The following is a 7175-nucleotide window of genomic DNA, read 5'->3' on the forward strand; positions in this document are numbered from 1 at the left end:
CTCTCTATATAAACCCCTAACACCCATCCAAAACCCCTCTGGTTTCAATCTCCATTCATCTCTACTCTCACCTTCTTCGATCTTTCTCTAACTCACAGAGGGAAAGCTTAAAGAAATATGTGACATATATTTCATTTCTTCTCAAGGGTGTATCAAATCAAATATGGGAGCTTGTGAAAGTCCACCAAAGGGCCTCAAACCCGAGTTTCATGCCGCTGCGGCCCCAGCACGGGCACCGGCACCTTTGCTGAAAAGGTAGAGGCAAAGGTTGAAGAAGTAGAAGAGAAGAAGGTTGATGGAGATGGTAAAGAGAAGGTGATGGATGAGAATAGTAACAATAACACTAGTAAGAATGATATTGAAATTGAAAATGGCAGCAAGCAGCCCCACCAATGTCTTGGCGCCTTGCTTCATGGGGTAATAATAATGATAATTATCATAATATTGTTTATTATTATCCTCCTAATTTTTTGGTTTATAGAATTTTATGGGTACCCATCTTATTATATTTAGGCTCCAATTGAAAATGATTCTAGTAATAATAACATCATTGGCCTCTAAAATTTTTCCTGATAGATAATATACCTCTGTTAAAAACCTTTTTGTTAATGAAAAATCTGTTAGTATTTGAATATCTAGGATGTAATGGCAGGGTGAGGAAATGAAAGAAATAAAAGAAAAGGAAGAGAGCATGGAAACAGGAGTCATTCCATCATAGGAGAAGGTGGAAGAGGCAGAGGCAGCTGAGAAAAGTGCAGAAGTAGCACTAGTTGTTGATGCCCAAGAATCTGAGATGTCTGAGGAGAAGAAGCAAAGAACTGAAGAAGAATAATTTATGATTTTATTTATTTTCTGCTAATCAATCTACATGTTTCTAATTTCAACTCATCTGTTCCTAGATTGTGCATGATCACCAGCACAAGTGTTTGGTCTTAAATTATTATAGTACTAGGTGAGGTGAGTAAGGTGTTGAATCTACAAGGAAGGAAGAAATAGGGAGTTAGATTAGTTTAAGTGATTTTTGAATCATTCTGAATGATGAATAAATTTTGAGTTTAATCATCATTTGAAATTTAGGATTTGGTATATTATTGGCCGCCAGAAAACTCGAGAACTAGCTCTCAGGTTCTGAAAATCTGCAAGAGCGCTTGAGCAGTGGGATTAGCGCTCGAGCACCTTGATCGATCGAGCGGTGCATCCAGCACGTCAACTAATCGAGCAGTGCATCCAACTTTCCATTGCCTCTCTACATGTGCTTTGCATGATCACATGTAAAACAAACCCACAAAAACACAAGCCTCCCCCAGGGAGTGTATATTGTGTAAGGGTGTGTTTTCCATGGCAAAATCACTTCTTGAGGTGAAATACACCAAGTATCATCAATAACACAAACTAAATACACCTATCATCTGTTATTCATTCAACATACACCAAATCTTATGGACAATTCCAACATTGAAAATTCCCCTACTCCCAAAATATACAAATACAAATTTCAGACCTCATTGCATGCATTCTTCAGATTCCCACCCAGCATTGACATGAGGCCGCCGCCATGGACCCTTCCCTCAGGGATCATCATCATCATCATGTTGAAGCTCTTGCCCCAGCAGTGTTGTTGCTGCTGCTGCCACCAATACCCCCACCATGGCTTGCTTCCTCTGGCCTCTCAGCACTCACCAACCTTGAATAAGATGATGAGGACTTCATTGATAGAGGAACCAATACCTGGGGGGGTATGAGTTGCTGCTGTCGCCTTTTAGAAGCCTTTTCCAGTGAGTTGATGCAGTCTGAGATGACGCTCACTCCTGATGAGGAATTGTTGTCAAAGCTGCTTCCACCAGTTGAGGTAGCAGTAGGTACGAGCCCATGGAAGAGTCCTGGTCCTATCATACCTCCTTTCTTTGTCTCCCGCTCCTGAACCAGGCTACTGTGTGCAGCACATAGCCCACTCTTTCCCCTTGCAAATTTCTCACACTTTCCTTCTCCCCAGCTGCATCGCTTTCCCCCACCATGAGCTTTGCAGAAGTCTGTGCTACCTTGGGCACTCTTTCCACAGTTTTCAAACTTGCACCGCTTCCCTCCACCATGCTTAACACAACAATCAGTGCGGCCACGAGCACTCTTGGTGCAGCCTGGAACGGAACATCTTTTTCCACCACCATGGGCAACACAAAAATTTGTGCCTCCATGTACACTTTTTGGGCAGATCCCACCACCATCAAAGAGGCAGCGTTTTCCCCCACCATGCCCCTTGCAAAGCGGTGTGCTCCCTTCAGCACCTTTGGTGCATCCAGCAAATATGCAACGCTTTCCGCCACCATGTGCCTTGCAAAACATGGTGCTTCCTTGAGCACCCTTAGTACATCCCTGGTACTGGCAACGGCGTCCGCCTCCATGAGAAATGCATAATCCAGCCTGCCCCTCAGCACTTCGAGTACAGCCTTCTATCTTACACCTCTTCCCCCCACCATGCTTGATGCAAAGCCCTGACTTGCCTCGTGCAGCCTTGGTGCACCCTGCTGGATGCCCACACCGTCTGCCACCACCATGTGCTATGCAGAAGTTTGTCTTGCCTTCAGCACTTTTAGTGCATCCCAATTGCTGGCACCTCCTTCCTCCACCATGGGCCTTACAGTAGGCAGTTCGACTCTCAGCGCCCTTGTTGCATCCTGGTTTCTGGCATCTCTGTCCTCCCCCATGACCAATGCAAAGACCTGATGCCCCTCTTGCACCTTTTGTACAATCCATAAACTTGCATTTCTTAGGATTGTTGTTTCTATGATCTGAAGAAGTCACAGCAGTTGCTGACTCAGAGATAGTGCCTGTTGAGTAATCTGTGGTAGCAGACGGTTCAGGACTCAGTTGAGAAAGATGATGATGGGATTTGGTTCCCAATTCAAAAAGTTCTTGTGTCTGCATGGAAACTTTTCTGTCCATTCTTGGAGCCAAAAGAAGTGATGGCATATAGCCACCTGATTTCTTTGCTGAAGTGGAACCCTCATCAACAACAGGAATCAAAACTCGGTTGTCATCATCAGACACCTGGTTAGGGTGACAGGATGAATTCACATCAGTCTGGACTGAAACTGAACAATCAAGCCCTACAAACTCCCCAACACCTCCAGAAGGGCCAAGTTTTAGGATTGAATCAACCTCGGATGGCAAACGCTTTGGGTACATGGTAGCTGATCCTTTGCTCTTATTAACATCAACATGGTAATAATCATTACAATATGTATTCGGTGTTGGCCCCAAACCAAGTACCAACCTGCAGCCATCATCAGGAGGATTTGAAGGCTTAACACCAAGACTGTTTCGAGTATTCACAATTCTTGCTTTGTTGCTTCCTCCAACGCCAAAGCAGTTCAAGCTTAAAGTAGTGTCACCAAAGTTGTCATTTTTTATGAACTCACAAGTATGAGAGAAAGAAGCACTCTTATTGTCAAGATCCATTTTCAGGGTGCTATGAGCTATAGCACAGAGGAATGAGAAGCCCAACTGGCAGTACAGTCTTAAACACACGCTACTAGGAAGCTCCAAATATGAAAACTTATTGAACAAGCAGAAAGGATTCCAATATGCTACCTCCACCACTTACAAATCCTGATGTGTCTGACCTATCCATTCTTACAAAATCAACACTAGCAGCACATAGTTTATCACAGAAGCACTTAGATTCCAGAGTATCTGACAACGTTTCTAGGATAGAACCCTTTAATGAAGACGGTCAAGATAGACGAGCAGAGAAGATCCTTGGAGCGTCTTCTGCTCCTTTCTAAAATATCCTTTAGCTTCATTAACACTGACAAAGAAACAAAATGACACAAAAACCTTTAAGTGGTATCGTAATCAAATTATAGGAAAATGATATTATATCCACACATACAAAGAATGGTTAAAAATACAGCTACATGGACTTAACAAAAGTTTTTTGGGACTCCATTTATTAAATAATTGACATAACCTATGCTCCATTAGTCCAACTTAGAGAGTAAGAACCTAACACTGGTGGGAGTGAAAGATTCAACTATATCAAGAAATTAGAATTCAAGAAGGTGATAGCATTTGAAACAATATTGTAGAACATAATTAAATTTGTAGACTATTTGATATTATATCTCATCAATCATAGCATATATGCTATGCATCTAAAAAGGTCTTAGCACATGTTTGGTACACAGAATAGTGCCACACCAAAAAAATGTTAGCACTGAAAACATTTTAAAATTTTCACATTTTTTAATTATCCTTAATGGAGTCTTAAGTTTAACTTTTTCCCTTCCTTTACCTTGCCAATTTATTGAATTAATAAAAATAAATGGTTCATTTTTATGCATTTATATTTTTTACTAAAAAGAAATTGATGATATAAAAAAGTTTATCTATATTTTTTATTTAATTCATTTAAAAATTATAAATTAACTCTAACACACACGCACACTCTATATATATATATATATATATATATATTTCCAAAGCAGGAGACTACTCCCAAGGAATTCAGGTGTCTGATACCTCGTCCATCTAAAAAACTTCCATGCACTATTGACAGAAAAGCCATAACAATTACTTAAGCCTAACATATAATCAGGGTTTTTTTTTTTTTTTTTTTTTAACTGCTTCTAACTTCCAGAATCTAAAGAGCCAAACCAATATTGAATTTCCAGAAGAGTAAGTCATGTTTGTGAGACAAGTAGAACTACTAAATTCTCTACATGCTTCTCACTTTTGCCCACCATATCTTCATTCCAATGTTTTCTTCAGGAACTAAGAGAATAACTTCAAATATGAAGATGCCTAATAAGAACTACTCTCCGGTAGTCCCTATAGTTGCCCTATGTCAAAGAGTCAACCACATGGCCAACCTGAAGAACTGTAACTTAAATAATACAGACTTAATTTCGATGCCTGCTCATTCCATCCCGTATCCTCTTCATTTAACAGAATTTACATGATAGATTGTATTATCAGGAAATCATTAGGTATCTAGATATGAAAAGTTCACAATATTCTATCTAACCTAGAATCCAAGCTTCAAATCAAAGAAAAAAATTGATATTGTAACAACAATAACAAAAAGAAGAAAGCCAATGAAACTAATGATTTTGACAGTATCAAACATAAACAAAGAGCTGGGGAATAACTCAAGGGCTAGAAAATATTTAAGTTAACAAAATGAGGTAAACTGACTCTTTTACGCATAACATGAGAAAACAACCTTATAATATTATCTACATCCAACATATTTCTTGCAAATTCTCCTATATATATAAAGATGGAAGAGTGGGAAAGGATTGGGGTGGAGATATGGGAGGTTCCAAGGTTGAGTCCCCAATAGGGACGAAAAGAGATAACTGAAAATGTTTACTATCTACATGTTAGTAACAACATCCAAGCTCCATTAAACTTCCTCCAATAAACTCTAGCCAGTGAGATATTTTCACAACGAAAAGAACAATAGTGCTACAAGAACATAGAAGATAGATATAAGCATCATACATGCTTGATCTTATTTGATAATTTATATAAGTTAAAACAAAATTTCATTCACCACAATAAAGTGGGACAAGACATCTACATAAAGAAACAGTAGTTATATTGCTCCAACAAAATTCCCTCAATTCCCTAAGTAGATCTAATAAAACTAGACTGGGTATATCATTATTAAATATTCAACCAAAAACACAACATTTCATTTAGCAGGACACCTATGGGACATGCGGAATGAAATCTGTTCAACCTTCAAAGTTAAGACTATTTATAGATGCATATAAAAAGCCTTAAGCAAATGACAAATAAGTTCAAAGCAAATTCACAAGAGGACAAAGCAAATGCCATTGAAAATTCCACCACAAGGTAGAAGAAAGATCTCAAGTTTACAAATTTCAGACAAATCACTTCTGGACATTAACTCCAAAACCACATAGAATCATGGAAAACCCAAATCAAATTAAACACCCCCATCTAAGATCTGCACACAAAACACCAAATAAACCACAAGAAGAGGGGGGTGGGAAAGAAAAGCATGAGTTAAAATTCCTAGATTTGTACCAAAAAATAAATAAACTCATCACATAACAATATAATTGGAAGACAATCCAATAAAGAACACTACCAGATCAGGGTACCAACTGCAAAAATTTAAAAATAAATAAATAAATAAAATAAAATAAAAAAACCAGCAATCCCAACTCACAAATTCTTCAATTGTTCCTGTAAGATTAACATACCCAGAAAGAAATTATCAGAATAATTGAAAAAATTAACTTCAAAAAAGTGCAAAATCCAAAAATTAAAAACACCCCAACAAACGCCAATACCAGTTCTTCAATTACTCCTATAAAGATTAGCATACTCAACAAGAAATTACCACAATAATTATAAAGGAACTTTCAAAAGGTAGAAAATCCCAAAAAGAAAAAAATTAAACAAAAGGAAGAGAAAAGAAAGTTGAAATACCGTGGTGGGAATTTAGAGGAAATTTCGAAAAAGGTGACAAATCAGAGAGGCGATTGAAGACATCCTCAAACACCAGGGAGAGAGAATGTATGACAGAGGCAGGGAGAGATGCGAAGAAGTGAGTTGAGAAAGTGAATAAACTCACTTTCAGATGATTTGGGCACCCCCTCAAAGGGGCGCTCCTGAGCTGTGAGATACCGTTAGTACCCTCATCGCCAGAATGGGCACAACTGGTAGGACAAGGTAGGGAGCTTCGACTTCGACAATGCTACTTTTTATTGAAAGAGACATGGTCTGAAATGTCGAACTGCCCTGGCTTGGATGGTGGAGTTATGAGGTGGAAAGGGGTAGTTGTGCCATTTGGTGGATTTTTATAAGATTTGTCGCCCTCCAAGAATTAAAAAAATGGGAAGCGGAGAAATTAGTGGGAGAGGTGGAGTGGCGGTAGTAGGGGGTGCGCTTGAATCAATAAGGCGATATGTTTTTAGAATGGGTGTGAGCTCGGCTTGGCAGTGGCTTTGTTGGGTGAGCCGAGCTCCGAGCCACCGATACTGGCTCTCTTCTTCTCAAATTCTCATTGTTTGGTTTTTGTTTAGAGAAAATGTGATCATGCCCAAGATGCCCTTGTATCCAAGAACTCTGATACTACCTAGGGGTGTGACATTGATGGGTCGTGTTTATGTTGTGGCAAAACTAAATATTCTACGACATAC

General features: G+C 39.1%; 1 pseudogene; it reads right to left on the minus strand.

Annotated features, from left to right (window-relative positions):
* Nucleotides 1-1287: 1287 nt before the first annotated feature.
* Nucleotides 1288-6640, minus strand: LOC117926720 (annotated as a pseudogene).
* Between the last annotated feature and the right edge of the window lie 535 nt (nt 6641-7175).

This window comes from Vitis riparia, chromosome 12 (genome assembly GCF_004353265.1).
Source record: "Vitis riparia cultivar Riparia Gloire de Montpellier isolate 1030 chromosome 12, EGFV_Vit.rip_1.0, whole genome shotgun sequence".
Taxonomy (NCBI): Eukaryota; Viridiplantae; Streptophyta; class Magnoliopsida; order Vitales; family Vitaceae; genus Vitis; species Vitis riparia.